The sequence below is a fragment of the Vigna umbellata genome, chromosome 4 (assembly GCF_029865625.1).
Source record: "Vigna umbellata cultivar VRB3 chromosome 4, Vumbellata_1.0, whole genome shotgun sequence".
Taxonomy (NCBI): domain Eukaryota; kingdom Viridiplantae; phylum Streptophyta; class Magnoliopsida; order Fabales; family Fabaceae; genus Vigna; species Vigna umbellata.
Window position 1 is genome coordinate 37,132,287 of NC_142168.1, and position 12,596 is coordinate 37,144,882.

Below are 12,596 nucleotides of genomic sequence, written 5' to 3' on the forward strand. Positions count from 1 at the left end.
AACGCCTTAGATCGGCGAGCCTCCCATCACCGCCGCCGCGGTACTCGTCTCCACCATCGCGCCTCCCCTCCGCTTTCGACGCCGGCCACCATCGCGCGTCCCCTCCGCTTTCGAACCCGGCCACCATCGCGCTTCCCCTCCGCTTTCAACGCCGGCCACCATCGCGTCTCGTCCTCGCACCGTGGCTGTCAAGTGGGAGAGGAGAAGAGAGATCGCGCCCTCTCTGTTTCGATGAAAATGAGATGAGACTGAGATGAGGAAAGATGAGACTGAGACGAGGAACGAGTGAGAGGGGAGACGAGGAACGAGTGAGAGGGGAGACGAGCGTGAGAGAGTGTCAGAGGAAAATGTATGGAAAAAATAAAAAAGCAGACTTTTCAGACTGACATGACCGGGTAATAGGTCTCGGTTTTACCTTTAACCGAGTCAATAGAGAGGGGTTCAGACTTTTCAGTGTCCAGCAGAGGTGTATAGGCTTCGGTCTCATTCCAAACGAAGCAATAGGGAGGGGTTTTAGGCACCGGTTTTGTAACAAACCGATGCAGTAGTTACGTTATAGGCACCGGTTTTGTATTAACCGAAGCAATATGGATTTTGAACCTCGGGTTGGATGGGGACCGAGGTATATAATCTTGTACGCTTCGGTTTCTCAATAACCGAAGCGTATATGGAGCGTCAGAATCTGCTTTTTGTACTAGTGTACATAAGTGGTATAGATTTAAGTTGTTATGATTATATGACCCTTAAGGATCTATAGTTAATATTAATTTAAATTGTTTTGCCTAAGGCATATATTATCAACAATACTAATACTTGAAACATTTCATAGAGAGCCCTTCCTTTTGCTCAATATTTTGATGAGGGGGTGCTGCTTTATTTTGCCTTTCAGCTACTATACGCTTTGTTTCTAAAGGGGGAACATTGTTGAGTTTCTTCACTTCTAGTTTCATTTGCTTGAGGTTCCTAGTGTTGAACTTATGGCTTCTAAATGCATCATTCACTAGTATGGCGTTTGAGGTTGACATCAAACAATTCATAATCCCTTGATGTTGCATTATTCTTGATATCATATAGGATTAATAGGCCCAAAAATTATAATCATCCATTCTTCTAATACAACCCATCAAATTAATGTAAATCAAGTGAGAAAGATTGAATGGAATACCAGTCATCATATGGTAGATGGCAAATCTACTCAATTTTATGATGTGGTCACGAGCACTGTTCTTGTGGAGAAACGGACAAGAGCAAACATGTTGAAGTATCTTTACATGTGAGGTCAGATCCTTGTAGATTAACTCTATACCAACATATTTTGGTTTGAAGTTTTTCCCGTAGAGTAGTTTTTCAACTTTGCTTTCTTTTTTGTACACCAAGTCCCAATAATCGTAGAAGGAGTTGTCCACTCTGGGACACTCGGTAGCCTTGGCTATGGTCTCGATGTTGATAGTTACTTCTTGTCCCAACACTTTAGAAATAATCTCTTCTTTTCCTCTCAGCTCCATATTTGTCCAGAACTGATAAATTAGTTCAGGTAGGATGGGAGAATCACATTCAAAGAAACGGTGAATCTCGCACATATGTGTGTCACGGATTCTCAATTCTTTGAGATCAATCCAGTGTTCCATATAGATTTTGATTCCTTTGTCCATTGGTGAAGGTAGAGTAGATGCCTTCCTTGCGTTAGAGAAGACTTCCTCGATAGTGATAACTTCTTTCGGTTGATCAGCCATGATTTCTCTGAGGTTCCCTTCTAAAAATAAAGGTTTATGAGGATAGGATTAAGGTGGCTTGAGGAACACGAAGACTAGGATTTTGGTGATCTTGAGGAATGCAAAGGGTTTAAAATTGGCGGTTATGATATGAGAGAAGGGGGTAGGTTCAAGACATTGTATTTGTCAGAGATTTCAAAAAGAGTCATCATTACTAATTTTTAAAAAGTGTTACACGCCAGACTATGACGTGTCAAGTGCCATCTTATGACTTTGTTAAACATGGTTTGTGCCTATGCTTGCAATTTCTCATAGGGAATTTGCATTAAACGATATCAAGCATTATGTCACTTAGTTTGTATATCCTAGACGATTGACTCTCTAAACGCTTTATGAAAGTACTAACCTATATTGGAAGAGATTCTTTCAACTGTTTTCAAAATTAGAGAGTTAGAACAATTTAGTGCTATTTTTAATTAACTTTAAGATTTTTGTGGGTTTTGGTTAAGACACATGGGTGAGTTTAATGTTTCCTAAATGGTAGGGGGTGTCTAGATGCTTGTTTGGTGTTGATCATTTTTTTAATTCTATATTGATGCAGTCGGTGTAAGTGGGTGAATCACATGCGCACACACACACATACATATAATATTGTGTGATAGGTTATTTTACAGTAGAGGATGGTAAACGTACCTTTTTCTTCCTCGACTTCTGATTTTGCCTCATTATTTATTTGTTTTGGTGATTTCTTCCCACTTCTTACTCGTCTAGCTTGGGGATGACTACCATTTTTCTGTTGTGTATTGTCAAATGTCATTTCCCAGATCTCATAGTCGGTCTCTTCACTCGATCATCAAACATGTCAAAGGCATTGAGAATTTGAATTTTTGGTACCCATCTAGTCTTATATTCTTTTTTGTTGATCATGTTGGTTAGAGACTTCTCACATAGTTGGAGTCTGAATTTTGGAGAGGTTTTTCTGATTTTGTAACATGATTTATTCCTCCACTGAATTATGTCTTCTTGGTATGTATGATATTTGCTTCTTTTGATAAGCATTTTCAAGCCCCTATTTTCTATATATATCTTGCGTAACTCGTCAAATAGTATGTGGTTATCTTGTGTGGGAAAGCTGAGACTTTAGGTTTCTTTTCTACGTCTTGTATCCTTGACTAATTCTTTGTGCTTCAATATTGATTTATCTTTTTCTTTTTTTTGAGGTAGCCAATTCTTCTTATGTATTGCTAACATTCCTTTGGTGCTTTTATCCTTCCTCTTTGAATGATGTGAGTTCTTTGTTTAACTCATCGTTTCCCTTTGAGATTCCCTTAATCAATATCTTCATTCTTCAACAAGTTCTAGCCAGTTTTACACATTTTGCTAGAATTTTGCCATAGGCTTCAGTAACCAAATTTAGATCAAAAAAGTTTATTTTACCATGATTGTCTTCTAAGTGATACATGAGATCGTCTACTTTTTCTTCAAGGATGTCGTCAATGCTTCTGAAGTTATGTTGGTTGCTCCTTGTTGAACAAGTTGTTGCAGAGATGATGGAGACCATCAGAGTTTCACCTCTTGTTTTCCATATTTCAGGATCATTTCCTCAAGTTCTGCTAAGAACTAACCTCACAAGGTTAATTGTGATACCAATTGAAGTACCTGAAAAACACTAGAAGGAGAGAGGGGTTAATAATGTTAATGGAAAAATTCTTTTCGCAACCCTTCTAATATAGCACATTTGTCGAGTTTTGGATTTATCAAATGAATACTTAAATGCTCGACCTTGTAAATTATTCTGAATGATAGTTGTTTTAACGTGCTATTCAGAACGTACACTATAGTGTTTATAAGAACTTCCTCAGTTGAATTAGAATCATTTAGTGTGGAAGTTTCTTGTATGTATATATAAAAATGCAACTACATGTTTTATAAGAAAAGCGTTTAGATGAGAAGATAAACAACAATTGCACAGGTACTTTTATAGGTTCACTCCAACTAAGCTACGTTCAATCTCCTCTGTAGAGGGTTCTACTATGATTTTCTACAAGATTACAACTAAGTATTCTCAGCGTTCCTGGTCTTCTCAGTCAGCGAATAACCTCCTGTTATTCTAGACTGGGTAAGTATTCGCACCACTCATGGTCTTCTTAGTCAACGAATAACCTTCTATTAAACTCGATGAGTATATTAGCATCACTCTTGGTACTAGATAACCTTGTCTAGATTTCCTTAACTCTACATAGCTCAACAAGTGTTTTAATTCTAATTTCTATATAAATGTTAGAATTGGTGTAAAAATAAAAATGTTATAAATTCAAATATAAAATTTTAAAAAAATTTATAACAGTTCAAAATAAATATATTTAAAATTTTAAAACAAAAATTAAATAAAGTTAAATGTAAAATATAAATTTAAATAAATTGAATATGTTAAAAATATTTAATAAAATATCAATTTTAATAAAATTGCCATTATAACATTTATATAAGAATTAAATTTAATCTCAATTTAAAAACGAATTAAATTATTAATTTTTTTAAAGTGAAATTAAATCAAAATATCAAATACAAGGTCCACTTTACACGTGACATAATACTATATGTGATAAAAAAATGTCTTTTAAAATTTAAAAAAAATAAAAGAAATTAATTTTTTTAAAAAAAATAAAAATTTTAAAAAAATCAAACTAACATATAATACATGTTTAAAGCTATTAATATAATAAAAAAACCCAATTGTTACATATTTAAAAAAGTATAAAAACCTAATTAAAATGAATATATATTTTCAAAAAATAATTAAGACAAGTATTTTAACCTAAATTTATTGTAACATTTTAATACAATAATTATGATCTCTCAACACCTCACCAACAAATCACATTCTACAGTTCCACAGGTCTTCATCATTGTTGAAACTGAACCACTCACCTCGATATGACCAAAATAGCATTAAAATTTCTCAGTAAAAGACATCATATTCTAAAATGTTGTGATTATTTTCATATGAACTGAGTGAATTATTGTGACAGTGTGGTAAGAAAAATGGTAAGTAGGTACTTAGCTATGGTGTAGTTGTGAATGAAATTTGTACTAAAATTACTTTAGAAAGTTACATGTGCATCGAATAAAGATACTGACACCACATAATATATACTTCATTTACCTGTACAGTGCAGGCAAGCTTTATATATGCCAATAAACTTCTACGTATAATTTTCTGTGACTTTTTCATTGTTTTGTCAGTGCATGTATATCAATCACTATTTCTATGACAAATGTCACCTCTCACATTTCATATTTACAAAAAAAAAAATTATGGTAATCTTTTATCGATTAAACTATACAAAGTGCATAAGAAAATATGACACAGAGCTGAGAAGAAATTCTTCTGTCTGTCTGACTGATTCTCCAATCAGTTCAAGTTTGTGTAAATATTTTTCATTTAGATTTTTTTTCTTTTATTTTTTTTAACAGTTTGTTTAAGTGAATAAATTTTAAAATGAATTTAGAAACAATGTTTATAAGAATTAATATAAAATTTGATTGACGTGATAAATTAAAAAATTTTATTTTTAAATCTATTCTCAGTTATTTTCAAATTTACTCAAATAAACATTAACAAAATTTATTTTTAAATTTACTTAATTACTTTTTTCAAATTCATTCAAGTGAACAAAATTTAAATGTTGTAAAAGTAATTTTGTTTAGATTGTTTAAGTTAACTTCATGTTGTGAATGATATATAAACTTTGAGGATTGTGATGAGAAGAAATTTTTTAAAATAGTTTTATGTGGTAAATATAATGTAAACATCTTCATTAAAAAAATTTCATTATAAGTTTATGGTCTAATTCTACTTTTACTCCTGAAATTTAGAATGCATATTATTTTAATCTTCCAAATATTAAAAAGAAACTCTCTATTAAAAATTACAGTTTTAATTTAGCAAATTTAATTACATAATTAACAAAGTTTTGAAAATTAATTTTAGTTCCTTAAATTAACTATATAAGTATTTAAAAAATATTTTTAAAATTTAGAGGACTAGTTTTCTTAAATTTTATAGACCACGAATCTATTTTTTATCATTTATAATTCTTATAATGATTTTTTTTAATTGTTGTATTTTATTTTGATATACACATCTTATTGTTAATTTTATCTTTATTAATATAAATAATTTTATTACTTTACTCTTAAGTTTTTAAAAATATTTTTTTTAATTTCAATAACTATCTCCCTAAAATTATAAAAAATGATTTATTTTATATTTTTACATTTTTTATAAATTTACTAATAAAATATTTTTTTTATATATATTATCAAGAGATAAGAGTGGATGTCATGCACATAGTGCTTCTTTTCAGTAGTAGTGAGTGTAAAAAAAAGTATCAGTTAATAAAAACCCTAATTAATTACCTTTATGGGCATATTTTGTTCCAATTATATTTTACAATCAAACTAAAAACCTTAATTAAAATATTCAAATTTGATCACTTGCTTCTGTAATATGATCACGTGTTTTAAATTCAAAACGTGTGAATAACATCATCAACTCCAATGGCATTTGATTTGATTATATTCCTGATTTGGGATCCCTAATTCTGCCTAATTAGTAGCTAAATTTAGGTAGCAAATGTAGGTGTTTCAACTTACAAAAACAACACTGTCTGGGCACGTGTTGAAACTATTTAACGTGCACGTTATAACACAGAAAACTGAAAGAGAATATGATATGTCAATTACAGAAATACCCATTACAATAATAATAACCAATTACAGCATAAGAAAAAGTTAAAAACCCTAATCAAGTGATTTAGATTATCGAGGGTCACATGGTAATTTTCTAGGCAGGGACAGAAAGTTTTTTTATCAACATCATGACATTTAAAGTCTTAAACTTAGTTTTCTGGATATCCCAGATAAAGTTAATTCCCATGTTTAAGCAAGAAAAAATCATTATTAATATATTCATTATTCTATTAATCAACATTCATCAGTCATAAAACAATGTGTGTTTACAATTTATTATAGAACATGTTTCCTAATTACATTGTTCATTTATAAAATTTGAATTTGATAATATATATATAATTTGTTCACCTATGCCATTATTTAGAGTTAAATTTTTAAGTATTTCAAACATAATAATGATAATAATACATATTGAAAAGACAGGTTTTGTGCATTTAATTATGAGAGAATGTTAATTGTTTTATTGAGGCACATGAAAATGCTAATGTTACTATTGATAAAGACAGAAGAACAGGGAAAGAATCTTTCTGTACTACCAACCTTATCATTGGTGTTACGCCACCAATTTTTTTGGTAAAACCATGTTTACAATTTCTAATTATCCATCTATGTAACCATTGTATTATATATAATTAAGTATGGCATTAAGAAATTTGGAGTTTACTAATCATAAATGAGATCAATTATGTGATTTTTAATTTAAAGAAAATATGCTTTCTAGTTTCCTCTTTCATTGATTCTTCCTAAGATTATACTTCACATGGAAGCATATCTGATTATGCAGATTTTTTTTTTACTTTTGAATATGATTTTCTATATGGGGATTTGTTTCTTTTTTTATCTCAGATCAGGTTATGCAAAGTAGAGAGACATGAATTATAATTCAACCCATATGCACGAAATTTAAAATTTAATTTCCAAATTTACGGGTGAAATATATGTTTCAACATGATTGTGCTTCATGAAATTAGCACATCACCAAAATGTCGGTAGAATAATTTACAAAATTAACCATTCAAAAACTTCAAAAACTACATATATTATATTATATTATATAATATAATATTATAATATAATATTATAATATTATATTATATAATATAATATAATATAATATAATATAACACAATATAACATAAAGTAATATAATACAATATAATATAAAGTAATATAATATAATATATCATAATATAATATAATATAATATATCATAATATAATATAATATAATATAATATAATATAATATAATATAATATAATATAATGTAATGTAATGTAATGCAAACTCGAATTTAAAGGGCTACTTTGGTTCCTGTAGTGTTTTTTTGTTTCTTATTCATAAATCGTATACAAACCCAAATATTAAAATTTTCAATAATAACATTCTCTTTTCTAAACTTTTTCTTTTTATCAACTGAAATCATACATAACTTCTAATACATCTTTCTACCAATTTAGTAAATATTTAGTTTAATATTATAAGAGTACTAATATCATTACATTATTTATTTTTTTCAATTTAGTGTATAAAGTGTTTCTTCAAAATCCAATAAAAAATTACACGTAGAAGTCAATGAAAAAAGAAAAGTGATTTATTCTCTACTCTAAAATAAAATTAGTTTTTACTTTTTCCCATTTAAAATCAAAATAATTTTATTTCTCAAAATTTCATATATATTTTTTAATATGTTCATTCCTTAATTTCTTTTAGAAATGAAGTTAGTTAATAAAGATTAGTTATATATAAAAGTAATAAATATTTTTGTTGAAAAATTCAAGTTTGAATATAAGAAAATTGAATACTTTACATCAAGGAAAAATATCTATAAACACATATTGTCTTTAAAGTTTTGGATTGGAAGTAATGATAATTTTTCTTATATGAATTAAGTTAATGTCTCATTGATAATGTATCTTCTTAATAATTTTTTCTTCTTGAAAGACCTATCAATTTTTATACTGTAACTTTTTTAGTTTTTTAATATATTTTTATATGGATTAAGATGTTTATTATATTGATAGAAAAAAAAGTATTTAAAAAGGCGAAACTCTTTTAACTTTTATGTAGTGTTTTTGTGGAATTGAACACAGTATGTAATGTTTTTTTTTACTTAGCATATTCTTCGTTGTCGGATACTTGTCTTCCAAGCCTTCTTTGTTCTCAATTGAATGGTAAAATATCTGTAGAAATTATTTGATGCTTAAGTTAGTACATGGTCAGGGATTCAAGTTAAATTTAAATAATGCGAAAAAGTGAAGTTAAACTATGATTAAAATAATATTTATAGGCATATTTTGCTGACCGTGGGCCTATCTAAATGGGCCACAATTGTGGATCCATCGATCCAAGGCCCAATGACCAACTTACCTGTAAGTAATTGCAAATGTTTTTTTACTAAGTTATTTAATGCGACAATGTCCTAGGTAGACACAAGGAGGTACTAGTACAATACCCTAACTTAGTGAGCAGCTTCGCTGTCAAAGAATGCTTTGGTATGAGAATTATAGTATTTGGTACTCAATATTCGGTATCCACTAGTGATTGTTAAACTTACCATTTAGTAGTATAATCTTCGATATCCAACTAGATGAGTCACTTCTCATAGAGTACCAAATGATTGTCCTGTCAATTATACGAGCTATATAAGTTATCTAATATCTAACACTTTAAGTATTCGATAAACGGTATCATATCATTATTTTAGATAATTCAATTAAAGGTTATAATTAATGAGGCCGAGGGTCTTCAAGTACATATTGTACATATGAGTTTGAATTATGAAAATATTGATTTGGTAAGAAAAAAGAAAATTAACCCTAGAGTTAGAAGAAAGAAAGGCACTCACTTAGGTTAGCACATGCAAATGCACCTTAATTATGAAGGAAGAAGGGATGAGTCAAATAATTTGAAGTGCCTATATGTAGTGTTGTGAATAGTATACATGCAAGCAAGGACACTCCTAATAAAACTTTATTACAAAGCAAACAGAAAAATGCAGATATGATTCGAATTTGTGTACACTGCATTTGGAATCAAAATGTGGCAAACACGACTAATTCAAACAGTGCATTATTACTGTTTGATTTAGTGGGAGAATTGATACAACATTCTTCATCAACTCCGCAAAAATAAAAATTATTAATAATTGAAAAAATTAAAAATGTGAATATAGATATTAAAAATCTCACATGAGAAATAAAAAAAAAGATTAATATTTTTAGAATTTATTGGAGTAAAAGAAATTGTATCATAATAATAATAATAATGATAATAAATAAATATCCCTGTTTTTAAGGGGCAATTAAAGGCCTAGTACGAGCCCATGCCTGGGTTGTTAGGAGCACCATGACCCCAACACCAAAACAAGATTAGTGACTTCATCAATCACCAAAATCCAAAACCAAAATTCATGCATGGTGGACCCAATCAACAAGTGAAATAAAATACTAAATTAAATAAAAGAGCTTACCAAAAACAAAATACACCCATAATGTGAAGGCTGGTACACACAACACAACACAACAACACCACACCTTCTGACCTGTCCCTCTCTCACTAATCTTTATCTTTCTCTCCATTATTTAAACATATGCTTTCTTATTATATTATTATTACTACCATTAATTAATCATAAAGTAATCTTCATCTACTTGCCTTAAAAGGAAAGACTCTACAAACATTTCCAAGATCACATGCACTCCGATTATTGCATAGCAAATTGCTACTTAGATACATTACAAACCATTAAACAACATTATCTTTATAAAGTAATATTAGGATTCTCCCACACCATTACTCAAACAAGGAAACTAACTAGCCTCTCTTTTTAGCATAAGGCATATTTGTAGGTTGACTCAAACACTTCATTAAGAAGAATAATTAAAAGAATAACAAGGTTTCTCTTCAAATAATCATTGCCCACATCAAGTACATTTTCCATACTTAGATTACCCAAAAAAAATATATAATTTTGGATTAGCTTTGTTCTTTGAAGAATAATAGAATAACAAGATTGTTGTTTGTTACCTATTAAGAACCGCCCTTAACACTTTCTGCCTCTATCTCTCGGACACGAGATGTGAAGAAAAAAACAATAATTACTTATTCCATTTCTGACCGGAGAAAGAGAAAAAAGTGTAAAATTCTTAACCCTCATCGCCATCATCATCATCACCTCAACCAAAAAGAACACCGAAACAGAATAACACAAGATATATTGAGCAAAGCAAATCCAATCCCAAAGGCCAAAAGTGAGAGATTGAGAAGAACAAACAAACAAACGAGGTTGGAATAACTGAAGCACTGATCATTATTATTTAGTACTAAACATTTAACTACAATAACTAAGCAGCAGAATGAAACAACAAAATTAAATTCCCTAAGGGTATCATCAAAACCAAATCTCTCCGATGTCAAGAAGGTGATCATCTCATTAATTAACCAAAACTAAACAATTAAATGAAAATTAAAAAAAAAAAAAAAGAGAAAGAGAAAAACGACTAATCGAGTAATTAACCGGTGCCACCTCTTCATTACTCTATCATCTAAGCATATCATTATTCTGAAATTTTTTTTTCCATTTTTTTTTAAGAAGAAGAAGACCCGTTTGTTCCACCACCATTTGTTCCACTGTCATTATCGTACTCGTTCACATCATGAGAAGAACCGAGGTTGTGGTTGTGGTCGTGGTCGCTGTTACCGTTGATTCCGCCGCCGTGTTCCTGTTCGAGGCCGTTAACGTTGCTTCTGACGGTAGCTTTGTTTGGAGAGGCGACATGGTTAGTCCCGTTAGCAGGGCTACCATTGAGGTTGTCCTTTTTGGCAAAAGTGTTCTTGTTGTTGTGCATCCACACTTTGAGGACTCCTCTGTCGACACCAACCTCGCTGCAAAACTCCATGACCATGTTTTCGTCGCGCTTCTGCATCTTCCACCCCACTTTGTCGGCGAACTCGTGCATCTTCTCCTTCTGCTCCTGGGTGAATTTCGTGCGGAAGCGCTTCCGGGAGTGGTGCGCCAGAGCCGGCGCGGCGGTGTTCTCCGGGGCCACGGAGAGGCCGCCGCCGCTGGAGAGGGCGAGGAGCATGTGGGGTGCGGAGGGGTAGGAGGAGATCGGCGGCGGAGAGGAGGAATTCGGACTCCGGTGCGGCGGTGGCGGAGGAGGGTGGTGACGGTGGTGGGGCTGGTACTCCAGAACATGATGCGTCGCCGGAGAAATTGGCGGCTCCTCTGGCTCGCGGCGGTGGAAGTTACGGTGGCAGCCGCATGCGGCGCATTTGATGGAGCTGGGGTCGTCGGCGGTTGCCGCGGGCGACGGCATGAACTCGCCGCAGCCGTCGAGGGCGTGGCCGCCTAAGCTGGCGACGTGGTTCTTCAAGCATTCCTTGTAAACCACCGGGGCGGCGGTGCGGTTGTTTGCATGGTGGCGCTTCAAGACCCCGTTGGAGAAAGACACCGGCTTTGGACTGGGATTCGGGTTTCCTGCGGCTTGATGGATCCGGGTGGGAGTCTCTATGTCGAGTTCCGGCGATTTGGGGGCGGCGTTTGTGGTAGTGACGGCTGTTGGTGGTGGCGTTGGTGTTATTATCTCCATCCTCTTAATAAGAAAATAATGAGAAGAATTAAATGAAAAGGTTAACTTTTTGTGAGGGCTTCATGAAAAGTGTTGGGGAAACTTGAAAATGGGCTTGGTGATTCTTATGCAGTGTTGAGAGAAGTAAATTAGAGGAAAGAAAAAGAGGTTATGAATGTTTTTCTTGTTGAAGTTGGAAGAAAGATGAAGAAGAAATTGAAGAAGAGAAGAGAAGAGAAGAGGAAAGAAAAAGATGTTGATGATGTTTTTGAGTGAGGACTGTTGATAATGTGGTTGTCCCTTCTTAACCACTTGTTTTTTTAACCCTGGTTCTAATCTATGGTTAAGTTATTGACCCTACTTCAGGGTTAGATGTGAGTAATAAATATACCCTCTCTTCTCCTCCTGTACTATTTATTACTTCTATTTATTATTTATTATTATTATTATTATTATTATTATTTAGTCCAAGGAAATGATGTTAATATATTAAATTTATTAATATAAAAAAATCACACAATAAAAAAAAATGTGGTTAGCATTTGGCATTATTAT

The 12,596-nt window shown here is 31.9% G+C and overlaps 1 pseudogene; it reads right to left on the reverse strand.

Moving 5' to 3' along the window:
- Positions 1–10,883: 10,883 nt before the first annotated feature.
- On the reverse strand, positions 10,884–12,317 carry LOC124832286 (zinc-finger homeodomain protein 8 pseudogene; annotated as a pseudogene).
- Between the last annotated feature and the right edge of the window lie 279 nt (positions 12,318–12,596).